At 37.7% G+C, this 8,737-nt stretch overlaps 1 long non-coding RNA gene across 7 annotated transcripts; it reads right to left on the reverse strand.

The window, feature by feature from the left end:
- Positions 1-5,743: 5,743 nt before the first annotated feature.
- Positions 5,744-8,246, reverse strand: LOC124170819. 7 transcript variants are annotated; one of them, XR_006867597.1, is made up of 3 exons: positions 6,709-7,059; positions 6,505-6,627; positions 5,744-5,784 (listed from the first exon to the last, which is right to left on the reverse strand). It is a non-coding gene; the product is annotated as an uncharacterized LOC124170819 (long non-coding RNA). The 7 variants fall into 7 exon arrangements; XR_006867596.1 differs by lacking the exon at positions 5,744-5,784 and adding an exon at positions 5,806-5,843; XR_006867591.1 differs by lacking the exon at positions 5,744-5,784 and adding an exon at positions 5,807-5,846.
- Between the last annotated feature and the right edge of the window lie 491 nt (positions 8,247-8,737).

The raw sequence follows: 8,737 nt of genomic DNA on the forward strand, positions 1-8,737 counted from the left end.
TCCCTTCGAATATCCTGTCTTTTCCACATGCTCTCTTGATCTATGCTCAGTTTTTGCAGAGTTTCGGTGGTGTACGTTTGCTCCTAATCAAGTACCTACTCGAGTGACTACATTTTGTGAATCTCTTCATTTATTTTCACTATGGATAGTGAAAATTTGCCATATCGGCCAAAAAGTAGAAAGGTTTCTCTCGAGGATGAAGTTCTCAATATTTTATTCGACTCTGATTGTGAGAGTGAGGACGGAAATTTTTCCGATGTATCTGTGTCTAACAGGGATACTGAGACGGATGAGGATGATGCAAATGATTCCGGCGATGGTGGTCCATTCAATTTGGCTGAAGACATTGAATCCGCATCATTTCCTTGGTCCAGGACTGATGATTTTACTCCTCAGATTTTCCAGTTCGACAGCTCCTCATCTGGTGTAATATCGGACCACCTTCATGAGAATGCCTATCATAACCTTTATTATCCATTACCTTTACCTACCGCATCCAAACATACGTTCCAAATGCTCCCCAAAGTTCAAATCGGCTGAAGTATGGTTGAAATATTGAGGAATATGGTTAAAAATCAATGGATTTTTTTACTGTTTGATATCAAATCGCTTATAAAAATGTCATGCTGGCCAAATTTGAGGAAAAAAATTCATTTACATTCAATTTAGAAAAAGTAACGTTCAAATATTTTAATTCCAATTATGATTCTTAGAAAGGGCTCAATTGTATTCATGGTCTGTCGTCAGGGGGTAGGGTGGGTAGACCCGGATTATGAGGGTCCACTACCTGCTAGATACTCGCCCGGGGTCGACGGAAAAATATCTTCCCCGCTCATGTCCCGCACACAGTGGCAGAAACATTTTGACGCTCCCGCAGCTAAAGGGTTAAAGGACTCCATCGTGACTTTAGCGGCCCTTGATTTCGTAAGCAGTTTTACACACACGATTGAGGATGACGAATTAAGTCATTATAAGCAAATATGAAAATAATGAAGCGATATTAGAGCAAGCAAAGAGAACATAAGCACGTTCTTAAGAGAATTCGCCATGCGAAGCAACACATTCAATCTTACGCCGAGCAGAATGAGGGGCGACAGTTAAGTGGGGTAATTGCAGTAGCGTTTGACTTTCGCGTCTCGAAGCACACGTGGTCCGTGTTCTAGTGAAGTCGCCCGTAATTTGGTCAGAAAGTGATTGAAATCACAAGCTTTATAGCACAAGCGTTCCTCAGTTGAGAAATTAGCACGAAAAGTCAGCAATCAGACACCAAGCAAGAATTCACAGAAAAAAGAAAAAGTAACTTATCGTTCATTCAGCAAAACGTTGACGAATTTCAGTCCAGTTCGTCTGTCAGCAATTAGCACCGGCTTATCCGGCCCGAAGGACCAAAAATGTTCCATGTAAAACGGAATGAGCAAAGAAGTTCTCCGGCAGCTGGTTTTATTCTCTCTAGTTGCTCCGCATGCTCAGGGCTTTGGCACAGGGCGGGCGAACTGTTGACAGCGTGCGACACAACAGTCTGACGGGCGTTTTCCTGAACTAACGCTATCGTTTCGTAAGATTATTTTTGATTAATAAATATTATTGCGTAAAAAATTATTTCATAACTTGTGTAATGTCACTCAGTTGGTATCTTTAATAATAAATAGGAAATATGAAATATGTGTGCTTCCTCTGTCTCACCCATTGACCAATCATGAATCGGCCAATGAAATTTCGTCTCCTCATTTCGAAAGTTTTGATCGTTAGGAAAACATCTACTTACTGTGGACCGGTTAGATCTTGTGTTCTCGCGATGTACGGTTTTAGGCGTTGTTTGTATATAGTTGTTGATTCTATTTTAACTTAATTCTCTCTACATCAAGTTTTCAAGCCTGCGTGTGGTGTGTGAAGTGGTTGACAACGTTATATTTTCGAAAAAGTCACGTATATTCAGCCCATTAACGCTTGTATAGTGATCTTGATTTTGCTTACGAATTTTTGTTTTTCAACAATCTCATATTCAGTGCAGTGAAGTGGCCACTGGTAAAGGAATTTTCTTTGTGGTGTTCTTATCCCGTAATTTGTGATGACACTGAGGAATTATAGTTCGCTGTGTGTGTGGGTACGAGGACTTATGCGTACACAAGTGAGGCATAGAGAGATTCTTGTCAGGCTTTCGCCATCCTGTGTATAGTGTTTATTTATATACTAATTCAATTCATTGTGTTTGGCAGGTGAGTGACTTTTATGTGAACTTTTATGAAATAAATGGGCATATGCTTTGCACATGTTGTGATTTTATTTAAATGATATCCAGCATAGTATCCCTACCGCATGCAACACGCAAAGCAAGAATAAAAGTGGAATGGGGACTGGAGGGGAGGGGGTACGGTGGGGGAGGGTGCTAGTTTACGGAAAACGCCCGCAGAATGCGCTGTAGTGGCCCCAGCCGCGTCGTCCGCTACGCTACGCTGTCTACACTTTTTAACATTGTGTGTCACGACTGTGCGCATGCTCGCTCTCGGCCAGGCAGTAGGTGTCTGACTCGAGAGCGGACGATGTAGAAGAATGTACAAAAAAAAACGCAATGCCTCAGTGGCGCTGATCCCCAAGGTCGGTAAAAGCCAGGTCGTGTCACGCACTTGACCAATGTAATCCGCCATCTTGATTCTCAAGCGCGGCGGGAATTCAAATTTTACGTGCATTTAAATGGGAGACATAGGTAAAAGGGAACACGGTTATCTCACAACGTAATCGATGCAGGGACATGAAATTTTTTTTATAAATAGTTAATAAAATGGAAATTTATGATACGTCTGTATTTTGAGTCTATGGTCCACGGTTCGACTCTAGAAAAATTGTCAAATCACGGGAAAAATAAATTTCGCACTGCAGCGCTCTGGATGCATGAGTTGTAAGGCACCATGTCTTGCTTCCTTATTTAGGAAGTCAGGTACATGAAATTTTCCATGGTCATAGATGATTATAATATACTTGCGAAAACGGGCAGTTTTTGACACTGAAGACCTCGGTTCGACTCTAGAAAAATTGTCAAATCACGGGAAAAATAAATTTCGCACTGCAGCGCTCTGGATGCATGGGTTGTAAGGCACCATGTCTTTCTTCCTTATTTAGGAAGTCTGGTACATGAAATTTTCCATGGTCATAGATGATTATAATATACTTGCGAACACGGGCAGTTTTTGACACTGAAGACCTCGGTTCGACTCTAGAAAAATTGTCAACTCACGGGAAAAATAAATTTCGCACTGCAGCGCTCTGGATGCATGGGTTGTAAGGCACCATGTCTTTCTTCCTTATTTAGGAAGTCTGGTACATGTAATTTTCCATGGTCATAGATAATTATAATATACTTGCGAACACGGGCAGTTTTTGACACTGAAGGCCTCGGTTCGACTCTAGAAAAATTGTCAACTCACGGGAAAAATAAATTTCGCACTGCAGCGCTCTGGATGCATGGGTTGTAAGGCACCATGTCTTGCTTCCTTATTTAGGAAGTCTGGTACATGAAATTTTCCATGGTCATAGATGATTATAATATACTTGCGAACACGGGCAGTTTTTGACACTGAAGACCTCGGTTCGACTCTAGAAAAATTGTCAACTCACGGGAAAAATAAATTTCGCACTGCAGCGCTCTGGATGCATGGGTTGTAAGGCACCATGTCTTTCTTCCTTATTTAGGAAGTCTGGTACATGAAATTTTCCATGGTCATAGATGATTATAATATACTTGCGAACACGGGCAGTTTTTGACACTGAAGACCTCGGTTCGACTCTAGAAAAATTGTCAACTCACGGGAAAAATAAATTTCGCACTGCAGCGCTCTGGATGCATGGGTTGTAAGGCACCATGTCTTGCTTCCTTATTTAGGAAGTCTGGTACATGAAATTTTCCATGGTCATAGATGATTATAATATACTTGCGAACACGGGCAGTTTTTGACACTGAAGACCTCGGTTCGACTCTAGAAAAATTGTCAACTCACGGGAAAAATAAATTTCGCACTGCAGCGCTCTGGATGCATGGGTTGTAAGGCACCATGTCTTTCTTCCTTATTTAGGAAGTCTGGTACATGAAATTTTCCATGGTCATAGATGATTATAATATACTTGCGAACACGGGCAGTTTTTGACACTGAAGACCTCGGTTCGACTCTAGAAAAATTGTCAAATCACGGGAAAAATAAATTTCGCACTGCAGCGCTCTGGATGCATGGGTTGTAAGGCACCATGTCTTGCTTCCTTATTTAGGAAGTCTGGTACATGAAATTTTCCATGGTCATAGATGATTATAATATACTTGCGAACACGGGCAGTTTTTGACACTGAAGACCTCGGTTCGACTCTAGAAAAATTGTCAACTCACGGGAAAAATAAATTTCGCACTGCAGCGCTCTGGATGCATGGGTTGTAAGGCACCATGTCTTGCTTCCTTATTTAGGAAGTCTGGTACATGAAATTTTCCATGGTCATAGATAATTATAATATACTTGCGAACACGGGTAGTTTTTGACACTGAAGACCTCGGTTCGACTCTAGAAAAATTGTCAACCCACGCGACAAAAATTTTCTTACTTCAGCGCTCCGGGTGCATAGGTACAAGGAACCATGTTTTATTCCTTTATTTATGAAATTAGATTCATGAAATCTCCCAAGGTCATAGGAAATTATAGTATACTTGATAACATGGGCGGTTTTTAGTCTGACGACCTCGGTTCGACTCTGGAAAAATTTACAAGCCAAGCGAAAAAAACATTCGTTCTACAGCGCTCCGTGTGTATAGGTACAAGGAACCATGTCTCACTTCCTTAATTAGGAAGTCCGGTGCATGGAATTTTCCACGATCATAGTTAATTACATTATACTAGGTAATAAGGGCGGTTTTCGACCCTGAAGATCTCGGTTCAACTCTGAAAAAATCCCCAACCCACACAACAAAAATTGTCTTCAGCGATCCGGGTGAATAGGTACAAGGAACCATGTTTCATTCCTTCATTTATGAAGTTAGATTCATGAAATCTCCCAAGGTTATAGGAAATTATAGCATACCTGATAATACTTTTATTATTTTATTAAATAAAAATTAAATTATTAAAATTATATTATATGGCGGTATTTTAGTCTGAGGACCTTGGTTCGACTCTCGAAAAATGCCCAAACCAAGCAATAGGATGACTGATCTAAGAGGGTTGTGAATTTATTAACATTGCTACTCCAAATCATGTATGTAATACTAGAACCATCTGCTTACCAATTTTCTAAGAATCATGACAAATAATCTGACTGCAACTGCATTTAATTCAGCACAGAGCAAATGCATTCCAAATTACACCCAGACCATTAACAATTAAAATACTTATTGAGATGAATTGCTGGATAGAAATAAAAAAAGCTGGCACATCGTAATCACATCCTTATATTATAATAAAATTCACTACAATCTCCACAGTTCAGTAAATCACATAACTATTTACAATTACAGTCATATAAAGTAATGTTTGATCATTAAAACAGAAAGTCATGGGCAATAGAATATTTTTCCAGAATAAATAAAATATAATTTTGTTGAAATAGTAGTACAATTTGATCAAACTAATTTCAAAACAGATGCACATAATTTAAGGCTTTTAAAACATCCATTTAAAGGTGCACTGCCATAATGTCTAGACTTTAAGGAATGATGATTTTGCTAATGCTGGCAAATGTAGCAGTAAGGTCCACACAACAGGTATCACCCTCAGGATTACAAATCCAGCCTGCCACTTAATGCATAGTATCCTGTCCCGGATTAAGAAGAACAGTTTTTCAAATATTTCATGATTATCCACTGCACCAGGCTGCTAGAAAACATAACATATAAATACCATGAGACAAAGTAAACCGAAGAGTTAACAATGTAATTAATTGAACAAACCATTCAATTTGAGATGCACAAGTATGTTCATGGGAAATCAACATTCAAAAGGAAAAAGTTATGTTCATCCAAGTTATCATTATAGGTCAGTGTATAGAATACCCAACAACACTTAAACCATGATCCCGAAAAAATCAGAACTATGTAATTGTGTTTGTAGTTCATAGAATAATATCTTAAAATAAATGGATTGTACTAAACATCAATTCCATACTTAAAATCATCAACTTCTAAATATACTGATATTCCTCCTGATGTAAGATCCTAATAAAATCCTTGCAAACCTGAAATACAATTAAAAAGACCATCGGAAACAGTACATATTACATAATTTCCAAGGATTGCAGATTGCAGTAGTCTCACACATTATCCAAATATGTAAAATAAAGTTGAAATGCCATTCACCATTACCATATGCCTGCAAAATGACAAGTTCACAGCAATGCATAAGGCCTCATATACTCCAATAGCATATACCAGCATTGCATTATAATTTGCATTGCATTATATACTTGCATTATAACAGCTTTGCCCTGATTTTATCTAACTTAAGAGACAGATTAGAGACAGCTTATCAAACTTACTTCACCAACGTTACCAAAGATAATCAGACTTCACCATCCCCACAGGTCAAAAATACTAAGATTTTCCTAAAGCAATGTCCCTGATGGGTATCTCATTTGCTCCACCATTGAAGACAGATCAACCTAGAAGAAAGAAAATAATTATAAGGACATCCTTGGATACATTTCGAAAAGGCAAGACAAATGAAAAATGCACCTACTTACTCATGCTTGCCAATCATTCATCTTCATAGACTGTTTCCACAATGTTCCGAATGAGACTCACTTGCTCCCATAGTTAACACAGATGTTATTCCATTCTTCAAATCATTTAACAACTCTCATGGCTAACATGTTCACCATTCACCAAACCATAGATGACAAAGGAACCTAGGAAAGTGATAACATGTCCATATGATAATAATAAACTCTCATTGAATGCTTATTAATTGTCTAAAGTTGAGGCCTATGTTAATTAGGTAGAAATTGTAAATATTGCCAATCCCAATAATGAATGTAATACTAGAATAATCCGCATGCAAATATTCCAAGAATCACGGCAAACAATCTGACACAGTGATGTCAGTGTGCACTCAGGTGAGCCTTTAGGTACATTAAAGATTTTACAAATAACTGCAATAAATGAATATACATCAGAACATTAATTAGAATAGGATGGATTCCAAACTCAATCACTGATTTTAAGTCAGCAAATGCTGCACGGAGCAAATGCATTCCAAATTGAGCAATTAGACTCAGACAATTAACAATGACAAGACAATCATGGATGTAAATAACTGAAGCATAAAGCCTGTTAAATTGTAGGAAGTAGTTTTACAAATCCAGTAGAATACCTCGCTCATGTGTTAATTTTAATGGATATATTATGGGTTGAAATGCACTATAGATACAGGGTGGGGTGCAGACATAATGGGTATTAAATGAAACGAAATGATTAATACCGAGCTAAATGCAGGAGATAACCCCGAAAGGAAAGATATGGTGCATCTCAATATGCAGTCAAACTATACTAATAATGTTGCATTGATGGAGAGAGAAATAAATCATCCAGGCTCATCATAATCACATTCTTATATTATAATTCACTACAATCTCCACGGTTAAGTTAATCACAAAACTGTATCTATATTCACTAAAGTCATATGAGTGTGCACTGATCATTAAGAGGGATAGTTATAATATGCATATTATCATCCTGGAATAAGAATAACTGTTCTTCAAGTAGTTCATCAATAACCATTGCACCAGGCTGCTAGAAAACACAACATATAAAAACCATTATAAAAAGTATACCAAATGCCAGCAATTCCATACTTAAAGTCATCAACTTCTTAAAATAAACTGATATTCTCCCTGATGTAAGATCCAAATAAAATCCTTGTACACCTGAAATAGAATTACAAAGACTATTTGAAACAATACATGCTACATAACTTTCACAGGTTGTAAAATCTCACATATTAACCAAACATGAGAATAAAGTTAACATGTCATTCAGCATTTGCCAGCTATATGAAAGGCTGTTCATAGCAATATACGTATAAGGTATCATATTCTCAAATAACACAAGCTAGCTCATGCCATTACTAAATACTACCCAGTTCCCAAACTAATCCTACAAAAATATTTTGTAGCCTATAAAAGGGTGGGAAAAATGTGCACATTAACATTATTGAAACAAGTTCTAATTCTCTTACATGACTTACCATTTTTTTAATAAATAATCCTCATGAGGCAACCAACTTCTTCCTTAAATTCTCCTGCCATCATTCCATAATTCAACTGATTTCACCATCTCTCATGAATACCGTGTTAATGCCTCAACTGACCATAGATCATAATTCAACCTAGAAGAATGATAATAATGATATGAACACCATTGGGAATATGTTGCAACGGAACACAAGATGAAAAAATGCACCTACTTACACATGTGTGGTTATGAGACAGCTTCATAAACTTTTCCGACAATGTTCCCCATAAGACTCTCACTTGCTTCCTTAATTTCTCTATCTACATTCTACAATTCAAATGATTTTACCAGCTCTCATAAGTAACATGTTCACACTTCACCTGACCATGGATCATATATCAACCTAGAAGAATTATTAGAATTAAAAGAACAACCATGGAAATATGTAGCAAGGGAAGGACTGGATGAAAAAATACATCTACTTACACCTTTATGGTTGTGGAACAGCATCTATGACTTCTTTCAATAATGTTCCCCCAG

Source organism: Ischnura elegans, chromosome X (assembly GCF_921293095.1).
Source record: "Ischnura elegans chromosome X, ioIscEleg1.1, whole genome shotgun sequence".
NCBI lineage: Eukaryota > Metazoa > Arthropoda > Insecta > Odonata > Coenagrionidae > Ischnura > Ischnura elegans.